The sequence below is a fragment of the Pinus tabuliformis genome, chromosome J (genome assembly GCF_031772625.1).
Source record: "Pinus tabuliformis cultivar Carrire ecotype Pingquan chromosome J, CPIR1, whole genome shotgun sequence".
In the NCBI taxonomy this organism is placed as follows: domain Eukaryota; kingdom Viridiplantae; phylum Streptophyta; class Pinopsida; order Pinales; family Pinaceae; genus Pinus; species Pinus tabuliformis.
The window spans coordinates 1,404,404,914-1,404,417,132 of NC_142295.1; positions in this window are offsets into that span (position 1 = coordinate 1,404,404,914).

The window sequence follows — 12,219 nt, forward strand, 5'->3', positions numbered from 1 at the left end:
CTCATGAAGGAACTTGGCAACCCTAACTCAATTGCTACATAAGCAAATCTCTGGCTATGGTGATAGAGGTCAGATCATTTGAAAGGATAGCATACTTGATTGTTGAGCATTGTCTCAAATCAGAAGAAGTTGGTAAGAAGGGAGAGAGAGAGAAGCTGGAGGAGTAAGGGAAGGCTGATGCAACGGATGGTTCTAATCACTCTTCCAACATTAATATAGAATTGCAGTTGTAGTGTCTACTCCATTGTGTTGTTACTATCATTCATTTAGTTGTTTGTCCATTACCTTTTAGCATGAGTAGCTTAGTTATGTGTAACTAGATGTGCTTTTATGTCTTGATGTATTAGTTATCAGAGTTGTATGTTGTGATTATGTTGGTCTCTTCTATGTGTAGGACTTGATTTGGAGCCAGCTCAGGTGACTTCCACCTAGCTGCATTGTGCTCTAAAGAAAATCTACACAGAGGCTTGAGGTAATCTATTTATCCTACTTTGATAGTTAGTTATTGTGTATGAATATGCATGTAACTTGGTGATGGTTGCAGATAATATTACAATCTACCAAAGGTCCTGGGAAGACCTTTGAGGGTATCTCCATTCTCCATACACTGTGCATTTTATCCTACAGTAGAATTGGCGACTCCACTAGGGACTATACATCTAGTTCTGGTTTACCTGGAGAATTCTCAGTTTCCTCCTCCAAGACCTCCCTATAGTGTTTCATTCCCTTTCTGACCTAGCAAAACCTTGCTACATCCTACCTACATATAGTCATCATTGAATCTGATCCAAGAAGCCCTATTTTGAACTGTTTTCCCACACTAACGCAGGTTAGTAGACTACACAGTGCTTTATAAATCAATGTGCCTGCACACACAGAGAATTAGTGGACCCAATAACTCTCTATGGCCACTGCTACAGAGCGTTGGTCTCCCAAAATCTTGATTTCCAACTATGTCTGCAAACCCAAGGGGATAGGAAGCTAGTTCATGGATTGAAAGAGGGTCTGCAATTGCATTTTCTTTTCAAGATAGGTGTACTGAAAGAATTTTTTTTTTAGGATTTTTTTTTTCTTTCTTAAAAACATTTTTTGTGAGAGAAAGATCCACATTTGTTATTCATTCTTCTATTTAGCTGGTTAAAAGCTGCTTTATTTTGGTTTCAATTAGTTGTTCGGAAAACATTGGAAAGATTTATGTTGGTTATGCATGTGTTGTAATGACTAATATGCATGGAACAAATATAAATATGTGAAAGACTCTCACCTACAGAATACAACTTGTTTTCATCGAATTGAATATTTTTTAAAGCATTGTCTTGTGCATCATTTTTGAGTCAGAGTCCCATCACATTTCATACATCAAGTCCCCCACCGAAGACAATAAAAAAGTACACATAAAATTTACCTAAAATCAATTAGTAACTCTTTATTGAGCAAAAAAAACATTAGTTCAGGCTAGGATCTTGGGATAGACAATGTCGGTAAATTGCCCAAGATCAGAAGCCAAAACTAGTGTCATTAAAAGAGAGAAAATTCATGTTGCACTCATACTACAGAAACCACTCCAGTCAAAGCAGAGCTAAATACAAGACAACATTGGATTGTAAGTGAAGGTAGCCCGCTTTTGCTTGTAAATCCTTTGGGTATTCTGTGTATTGGGGATCCCTTCGAGGGTTTTGAAGCTGAGTCAGGGAATCAACTATCCTTCCCACACAGTGTACTATCTGCGACTATGTCCCCCCTCGTAGTGTGTGTGATTTGAGGTATCCTTAGTGGCCAAGCTTTTAGGGACTTACACAAGGTGACTGGGGCAGGCTGCCCTAGTACCTAACACAGACAGACCTACTCTGTCTTCAGTTTTTGGGAGGGTTCTCATCTTCATGAGAGTAATTGGTCCCTCAATCTGAGGTTTGGGTGAAGCTCAAGAGTAACCGTAACTGTACATTTGGCTAGCCCTCTCTATTATTCATTATGATATTGGGTTTCATCTCCAATGATCAGTGTTTATCAGACAGGGTTATTTCCCTTTGTTTGCTGATTGATCGACTTAGTGTGTTTTTTATATTTTTTAGGCACCCGAGTGTTATCATTTGAGACTTTAACAACTATCACGATAAAATTTATTGATAAAAATTAACGATCACCATGGCTACATCCGACCCTCATCGTCAATCTAGAAAATTGTTAGGACTTCCTCCACTCATTGTGGAAGATCTGTCGAGCTCCATTGAATTGAATTCCCCATCTTCGGGGAATCAGTCTCTTAGATCTCAAAAGGAATCTATTTGGACAACCGACGATTCAAGTTTGCAGAAGGATTTCTTTACCAAAGGATTTCTTCCTCCCTTTAACCCTCCAGTTACGAATCCATTAGACCCACTCTTGGTTCCCGTGGGACCTGTACTCCCTATTTTTTTAGGTGGAACATTTCCATCCATCCCGTTGACAACTAACGAGTCGTGGAACTTTGTGGACACTTTTGGTCCTCCACCACTTCTGGAATCGATAGTCACCACCACACCGTTGATGGTGAACCGTGCTATCCCATTTGTCCCAGGTATAACCACTCATATGACACCCTCCATGAGTGGAACCCAGTCGATGCCAGGTTGCACCCGTTTAGTGTCAAACTGTATACCTTCAACAAGTGCTACATACAATGCTCCTTATAACGCTCAATATAGCACTATTAGCGTGGTTCCCATCCACCAACAATATGGTCGGTAGCCATTGTACAGTTCAAACCCCCAAATTCAAGTATCTGGGGGCATTCCCAATATGCACATATCGATCAGGAATGTAATAGTTTCCCCTTCATTCTTAGCCATGCATGGTCAGTCATTGATTGACATGAGTGTTCGTTATGTCAATCAAGGACATATGGTTAATTCTGTGGCAGGTGGGAATCCTCAAGGAGGTCCCAACCAATCCATGGTGGCACCCTACTCACAAACTCAAATGAGTCAAGGGGGCACTACTTATCCTGGGGGTAATTCTATACCCCAACATCAAATTCCCCATGGAAATCTACACTGCTTTTGTATAATACCATGACTCAAATGATGGGAGGACCGCAAGGTTCCTCAAGTCATATGGCATTCCCTTGGTCTGAATCGAGGGCACCACACACTTTTCCTTTCTTGGCAACATTAAATATCCTCGACTTGTACAAACTTACAAATGCCCCATCTACCATAACTTGCTTAGGGCCACTGATCCCGCATAAGATACCAACAGACATCCCCAAGTTCAAAGGGAAACAAGGGGAGGATCCGGGCACTCACATCACCACCTATCATATTTGGTGTGTTTCCAACTCCATGGTGGATGATAGTGTCTGGTTATGTCTTTTTGCCCGCACCCTCACTGGAAACGTAGCTAAGTGGTACATTGAGTTACCACACGCATCAGTAAATACCTTCGACGCTCTAGCGATGGAATTCCTAAAGAACTTCCAGCTACCCATCCGCTATGAGATTAGGATAGAGCTCCTCACTTCACTACATCAGGATACTGCCACCCACATCTCTGATCATATACATGAATGGAGATGTAGGCAGAGGTTAGTTAAAGCTCCCCTCCTAGACTATCTCTTAGCAGACTGGTTATGAAAGTCCCTACTCCCACAAATTGCTAAAGATGTTGCTTTAGGTGGCGCGGTCACAGAAGACCAAACCATACATCGTGCCCAGCACCTAGATATGATATATTCACAGTATGGCAATCTTTATGACGTAATCCCCAATGCCCCTCATAACTCCAATGTTTCCACTACTCAGCACCTTGAAGTGCATGCCAATGGGATTATCAGTGCAACTTCTGGTGCTGCTATAAAAAAACTCAACAGTCACATTTCCTAGATGTCAGTGGATCCCTCTACCAAATCGACTACTCTTCCTACCACCACGATAAACTCTGTGCAGTCTACGTAAAAACATGGTGGTAAGAACAAGAAGAATAAGAGAAAGACCACTCCTTCTAAGGAGCAGTCAACAAAGTAGAAAAACCCATAACAAAAGGCCGTTGTGCCTCCTGACGATGGAAAGGATAAACCCACCAAATTCCCTTGCAAAATCCGTTCTGAAGACCACATGACATATTTGTGTCCACATATTTAGGAATGCATAGATTTCATTGCTAAAAAGGATACTGGTAGGACCCCCACTGTCCTGAATAATCCTTTCCCCTCTCAGCAGCAGCAACACCTGATTGCAAACCAACTATTACCCCTGCAAGGGGGCAATAGTGGTTCACAACATCCTTCAGCTAGTGAAGGATCTTCTACTGTTTACACCTTTGAAACAGTAGATCTACAAACCAGAGCCAAATCCTATGGAGCTCTAGTCGCTCATGCAGAGGAACCTTCCTTAAGTCAAAATCCACCGCTGCATAATGATTTGCATATCGCAAGGCCAGTTGCTGACCTTGTGATTCACCCCCCTAAAGGGGCACTTCGACGCACAACACACAATACATCTATACGTGCTTCCCAAAAATACAAAATTGTAGAAGACTTGTTGCAAGTGTCGTCGGCTATGTCGGCACACAAAGTATTACAAACATGTCTAGCACAAAGGAAAACTTTCCTTTCAACTATTGGTGGTATCAACCCACAGGATTCCACACTTGCAATTTTCGACATGGAAAAGTGTAAACTTCCCCTTTCCCACCAACTTGTATTTCAAGTGAATTTTTTTTCGAAAGGTAAAGGTCTACACAGAACTGTCATCGACAAAGGTGCTTCTACCTGTGTCATGTCAGCTCCAAGTTAGCTCGCTTTGGGTTCTCAAACCCTATCCCCACCATCGACTTCCCTTAAATCTTTCGACGACCACACTTTCATCACAAAAGGTTACCTAGCTAGCTATCCCATCACCTTGAGTGGGAAAATGGTAACGGTAGATATTGAAGTTGTGGATCATAAACTCGACTATAATCTTCTTTTGGGCCGCACTTGGACTTATGCCATGAAGGCCGTTGTGTCTTCGGTCTTTTGTATCATCCTCTTTCCCTTAGATGGAAAGATAGTCATAGTGGATCAGCTGTCCTTTTACACACCAGATTACTCTCTATTACCTAGCAACTCTGTACGCTTAGTGGGTGGTGTACCTGACTCTTATGTCAGTATTGATACCGGTCTACTAAAGGCTTCTTCCCTGATGGGTTGTTTCCCTCTTCAGCTTCCCAAGGTTTCAAAGATAGTCAACATGCTTTCATCCATTCCTCATGAACAGTCCGATCCATGGATCATACTGGCTCCTTCCGACATTGACACTTATGGAGAAAAAATGCCACTATCATACGTTTGAATGACTTACTTAACGCAGTTGAATCCCAAAAATGATATCTAATATAATGCACTGCGTAATCCCCCATACTTAAATTCAAAAAGAGTCAAGGGATCTCTACTTGAATGGTTCATGAGGCACAATACTTGCTAAGGTTTTGCAAATGGGGTAGCAAGCTAAGTGGGCTTGATTGTGGGGAAAAACTCCACAGTTAAGTGCGCTTGAGCCAGAGGAGTTCTGGGATGGGTGACCTCCTGGGAAGTCCTGGTTACCGGGTGCAAGCCCCGGAAGTGATGATTGATGCTATGTGATTCGTTCTCCACATTTCACTAGTTTCAATCCCACTTCTTCACCCTTGTGAGCATCACCCGATGCAATGAGTGCTAAGTGAACTATTCAAAAATCATGAGAAATGAGTCAGTTACGACTACCTCTCATGGAAATGGTCATACGTTTGAATGACTTACTTAACGCAGTTGAATCCCAAAAATGATATGTAATATAATGCACTGCGTAATCCCCCATACTTAAATTCAAAAAGAGTCAAGGGATCTCTACTTGAATGGTTCATGAGGCACAATACTTGCTAAGGTTTTGCAAATGGGGTAGCAAGCTAAGTGGGCTTGATTGTGGGGAAAAACTCCACAGTTAAGCGCGCTTGAGCCAGAGGAGTTCTGGGATGGGTGACCTCCTGGGAAGTCCTGGTTACCGGGTGCAAGCCTCGGAAGTGATGATTGATGCTATGTGATTCGTTCTCCACATTTCACTAGTTTCAATCCCACTTCTTCACCCCTGTGAGCATCACCCGATGCAATGAGTGCTAAGTGAACTATTCAAAAATCATGAGAAATGAGTCAGTTACGACTACCTCTCATGGAAATGGTCATACATTTGAATGACTTACTTAACGCAGTTGAATCCCAAAAATGATGTCTAATATAATGCACTGCGTAATCCCCCATACTTAAATTCAAAAAGAGTCAAGGGATCTCTACTTGAATGGTTCATGAGGCACAATACTTGCTAAGGTTTTGCAAATGGGGTAGCAAGCTAAGTGGGCTTGATTGTGGGGAAAAACTCCACAGTTAAGCGCGCTTGAGCCAGAGGATTTCTGGGATGGGTGACCTCCTGGGAAGTCCTGGTTACCGGGTGCAAGCCCCGGAAGTGATGATTGATGCTATGTGATTCGTTCTCCACATTTCACTAGTTTCAATCCAACTTCTTCACCCCTGTGAGCATCACCCGATGCAATGAGTGCTAAGTGAACTATTCAAAAATCATGAGAAATGAGTCAGTTACGACTACCTCTCATGGAAATGGTCATACGTTTGAATGACTTACTTAACGCAGTTGAATCCCAAAAATGATATCTAATATAATGCACTGCGTAATCCCCCATACTTAAATTCAAAAAGAGTCAAGGGATCTCTACTTGAAAGGTTCGTGAGGCACAATACTTGCTAAGGTTTTGCAAATGGGGTAGCAAGCTAAGTGGGCTTGATTGTGGGGAAAAACTCCACAGTTAAGCGCGCTTGAGCCAGAGGAGTTCTGGGATGGGTGACCTCCTGGGAAGTCCTGGTTACCGGGTGCAAGCCCCGGAAGTGATGATTGATGCTATGTGATTCGTTCTCCACATTTCACTAGTTTCAATCCCACTTCTTCACCCCTGTGAGCATCACCCGATGCAATGAGTGCTAAGTGAACTATTCAAAAATCATGAGAAATGAGTCAGTTACGACTACCTCTCATGGAAATGGTCATACGTTTGAATGACTTACTTAACGCAGTTGAATCCCAAAAATGATATCTAATATAATGCACTGCGTAATCCCCCATACTTAAACGCCATTATCATCATTTGAATTGGCCTGCCAAGCCATTCAATCTACATCTGAATCTCCAGTAACTTTGGTTATGACAAACAATACCACTTCCCCTCCCATAATGTCTCCTCCTTTCGATGCACTCAATCAAGTCCTACCTACGGATGAAGCTAATGGATAAATAATGAGTTTAGAAGAGAGACCTTGGGAGTACTTGCACCATCATGTTTGGATATCTGATTTGGACATGATGCCTCTTCAAATCCTATCAGCTGAAGCACATGAAATCATTTCCTCACCATATATGACCATCCAAACTTTAGACTCGGAAGGAAACAAAGGAAATATTTCAAAAACATTGCTTATCGATATTTCTGTCATGACATGCATCACGGAAAACATACAGATTGGAGCCAATCACAATCTTGAGGAAATTCTAAGCTTCATCTACCCTTTTAAGAATTTTTGCGATGTTTTCCCTTGGTCTTAGGAGGAAATACATGACATAGACGCTTTTATTGTCAAGCATGAGATCAAGAAGGATTGGGAATTCTTTTTCTGGTATTTTTCTTGCATGTTAATCTGAAAAATCCTCGAGTCTCCTTCTTCGGTCTCGTTAAACTACCACGAAGAAGATCAAGCATTCTTTTTATGGTATTTTTCTTACTTGTTAATATGAAAAACCTCGAGTCTCCTTCTTTGGGCTCGGTAAACTACCACAAAGAAGAGCGAGCGTTCTTTTTATGGTATTTTTCTTGCTCGTTAATCTGAAAAACCTCGAGTCTCCTTATTTGGGCTTGCTAAACTACTACAAAGAAGATATGAGCATGTTCTTTTTTGGGAATTTTTCTTGCTCTTGACCTGAAACCCCACAAGTTTGTCATCGTTGAGCTCATTAAACACATACGATGATGGTCTGAGTAACTCTTTTTCGCTCTTTTTCTAGCTCATTAAATTGAAAAAGACCATTCGAGCATTCTTTTTAGGAACCTTTTTTCTCACTCATAAAACTAAAAAGATGCCAAGTTTTTTCTTTAGGGTCGTTAAAAATTTATAAAGATAACCCGAGCATTCTTTTAGGTAATTTTCTCACTCGCTAAACTGAAAAATCTCCAGTTTTTGTCACCGGGCTCGTTAAAAATCTACGGCAACAACAAGAGCACTTGCTTTTTTGGGACCATTTCTCGCTCTTAAATTGAAAAATCCCATAGTTTTTCCCCTTCTTCAGGCTCATTAAATCTACAAATAAGGAATGAGCAGTTCTTTTACCTCTTTTTCCTTACTCAATAAACTGAAAAAAATACTTTGAGTTTTATTCATTTGACTCGTTAAAATTTGATGAAGGTATTGATTTTTTCGTCACGTGACTCATTACAAATTCACGGCGAAAAACGAGTTTAGTCCATCTCCTCATACTCGTAACAAAATGAGGTCAAAATCTATTGAACATAGGTTTCTCTTTATCCGGATTCAACAGATTAACTCATGGAAAAGTGACCGATCCAGGTATACTATTAACCTTTTGTCACACCCTGTTAACAACTATGACAAAGGGACCGCCATGGAGTCATTCTTTACGATCTTTTCAGATTCTCTAAATATAAAAAGACCACCAAGTTGTCTAGTTTAGACTCATTAAATTACACAGAAAGGATATAGAGTCATTCTTTTACGATCATTTTCAGACTCTCAAAACATGAAAAGATCAACGAGTTTGCATGTCTGGACTCATTAAACTAATCAAATAGGGCAGAGAGTTGCTCTTTTCGCGGTCCCTTTCAGACTCTTAAAAAATGAAATGATTGAGGAGTTTACCCATTTGGACTTACTAAACTAATCAGATGAGGAAGTGGAGAATACAACTCCATTCAGTATTAGAAAGTGTGGTTTGGCAGCAGCTGTTCCCTTTAACATAACACTCCCTCACATAAACCTTCCTTGTGACAACCTCTCAATATGAATCCTACCATCCTATGAGTTTAGCCTAAATACCCCAATGTTCTTGCATCTTTGTATCCTAACACTCTTTGGTGTTCATGAGTCTAGTGCTGCATGGTTAAAACCATTTTCGTGCCTTCTATTGTTCAAGGGTTAACCTTTTGTTTCCTCCATCAACCCATCAAGCATATCCTTTCATCATGCCCTCTATTGTTTAGACCCAATGCTCAAAGATTCCTCAAAAAACAAATCATTCTTGTCCCATTTTATGTCGATTGATGTAGGACACATTATTGCCTACCTTTCGATAGATATCTTCCTATCGACTTCAACACTCTATCTAGGAAGACAATCCAGAAACACATTCAGTGCCTTGGTACTTGCAAACATTAGTGGCAGGTTGCCTTGTGTTTGATCAGGGGTTCTCATTATTGGCTCCTGGTTAAGCGATTCTACGGGTGTTCGACGACAAAAACATCTTTCACACTCATTAGACTGTATTGTGCATCTTGGAAACCATCGCCATTATTGGTGGCCTTCCTCACGTCTGTTAATGGTCTGCATTATTGACTGGTAATTATATGATTTCGTGCATGTTCGACATCAACACATATATTCACATGTATCGATCTATGTTGTTTGGTGAAGCGGAAGTGAAGACCTTGTGTGGAGGCTTGCACCACTCAGCCTTGCTTCCCCTCCCAAGTTACATCTATTGTTTTTTGGAGACAACTTATCAGGATGATTCTATTATGACACCGGATCCACATTGTGCTTATCAGTGGCCAGCATCGTAACATCTATTTGGATAAAATCACTCTGACATATCTACTGAGCATGGGAATGCCTGACTCAAGACATGATTTTAGTAGTTTTATATATATGTGTTGTATCAGGCTTCTTGTACCACCTGAAGCTTCAATCCTCTCTCTCTTTTTGTCGAAGAAGGAAAATTACAGTTAAGTAAAGTATTTCAGCCATTGTCATAGCCCTTGATGTCACACTTTAGGGGGCATCTTTCATATAGCAAATTGACCCCCTCATCAACTCAGAGGGGAAAGACATGATAGCTGAAGTAGAGACCAAGATCACATGCCTTGTTTCCACACTAACATTGGCTATGCACTAACAACCTGCTTTATAAAGCTTCTCTGCAAGCCTAAGGGAGCATTAGTGACCCAACTAAATCCAGTTGCTAGTTCAGGAACATCATTAGTGGACCCTAATGAAGTTCTAAGGGTCAAAGGAGTGAATTGACCTCCATATACATTTTCATTCTCTTTCTGACCCAGCAAAACCTTGCTGCATCCTGCCTACATATAGTCATCATTTTATCTGATCCAAGAAGCCCTGCTTTGAACTGCTTTCCCACACTAACGCAGGTTAGCAGACTACACAGTGCTTTATAAATCACTGTGTCTACACACACAAAGCGTTAGTGGACCCAGTAACTCTGTATGGCCACTGCTACAGAGCATTGGTCTCCCAAAATTTTGATTTCCAACTGTGTCTGCAAACCCAAGGGGATAGGAAGCCAGCTCATGGACTGAAAGAGGGTCTGCAACTGCATTTTTTTAGCAAGATAGGTGTCCTGAAAGAAATTTTCTTTAGGAAATAAGTTTCTTTTCTTTCTTAAAAACAATTTTTGTGAAAGAAAGATCCACATTTGTTATTCATTCTTCTATTTAGTTGGTTAAAAGTTGCTTTATCTTGGTTTCAAGTAGTTGTTAGGAAAACATTGGAAAGATTTTTGTTGGTTATGCATGTGTTATAATGACTAAGATGCATGGAACAAATATGAATATGTGAAATACTCTCACCTGTAGAATACAACTTTTTTTCATTGAATTGAATATTTTTTAAAGCATTGTCTTGTGCATCATTTTTGAGTCAGAGTCCCATCACATTTCATACGTCAAATCCCCTACCGAAGACAATAAAAAAGTACACATAAAATTTACCTAAAATCAATCAGTAACTCTTTATTGAGCAAAAAAACATTATTTCAGGCTAGGATCTTGGGATAGACAGCGTCGGTAAAGTACCCAAGATCAGAAACCAAAACTAGTGTCATTAAAAAAGAGAAAATTCCTGCTGCACTCATACTACCGAGACCACTCCAGTTAAAGCGAAGCTAAATACGAGACAACATTGGACTATGAGTTAGGGTATCCCACTTTTGCTTGTAAATCCTTTGAGTATTCTGTGTATTGGGGATCCCTTCAGGGGTTTCGAAGCTGAGTCGGGGAATCAAGTATACTGCCCACACAATGTACTATCTACGATTATGCCCCCCCTTGTAGTGTGTGTGATTTGAGGTATCCTTAGTGGCCAAGCTTTTAGGGACTTAAATAAGGTGGCAGGCTGCCCTGGTACCTAACATAGACAGACCTACTCTGCCTTCAATTTTTGGGAGCGTGCTCGTCTTCACGAGAGTACTTGGCCCCTCAATCTGAGGTTTGGGTGAAGCTCAAGAGTAACCGTAACTCTACATTTGGCCAGCCCTCTCTGTTATTCATTATGATACTGGGTTTCATCTCTAATGATCGGTGTTTATCAGACAGGGTCATTTCCCTCTGTTTGCTGATTGATTGACTAAGTGTATTTTTCATATTTTTTAGGCACCCGAGTGTTATCATTTGAGACTTTAACAAATATCATGATAAAATTTATTGATCATTGTGGCTACATTTGGCCCTCATTGTCAATCTAGATGATTGTTAGGACTTCCTTCACTCACTGTGGAAGATCCACCAAGCTCCAATGAACTGGATTCTCCATCTTCGAGGAATCAGTCTCCTAGATCTCACACGGAATCTATTTGGACAATCGACAATTCAATTTTGCAGGAGGATTTATTTATCGAAGGATTTCTTCCTCCCTTTAACCCTCCAGTTATGAATCCGTTGGACCCACTCTTGGTCCTGTGGCAACTGTACTCCTTGTATTTTTAGGTGGAACATTTCCATCCATCCCATCGATGACTAACACGTTGTGGAACTTTGTGGACACTTTTGTTCCTCCACCACTTCCCTAGTCGACAGTCACCACCACACCATTGATGGTGAACCCCGCCATCCCATTTGTCCCAGGTATAACCACTCACATGACACCCTCCACGAGTGGAACCCAGTCGATGCCAGGATCCACCCCTTTAGTGTCAAACTATA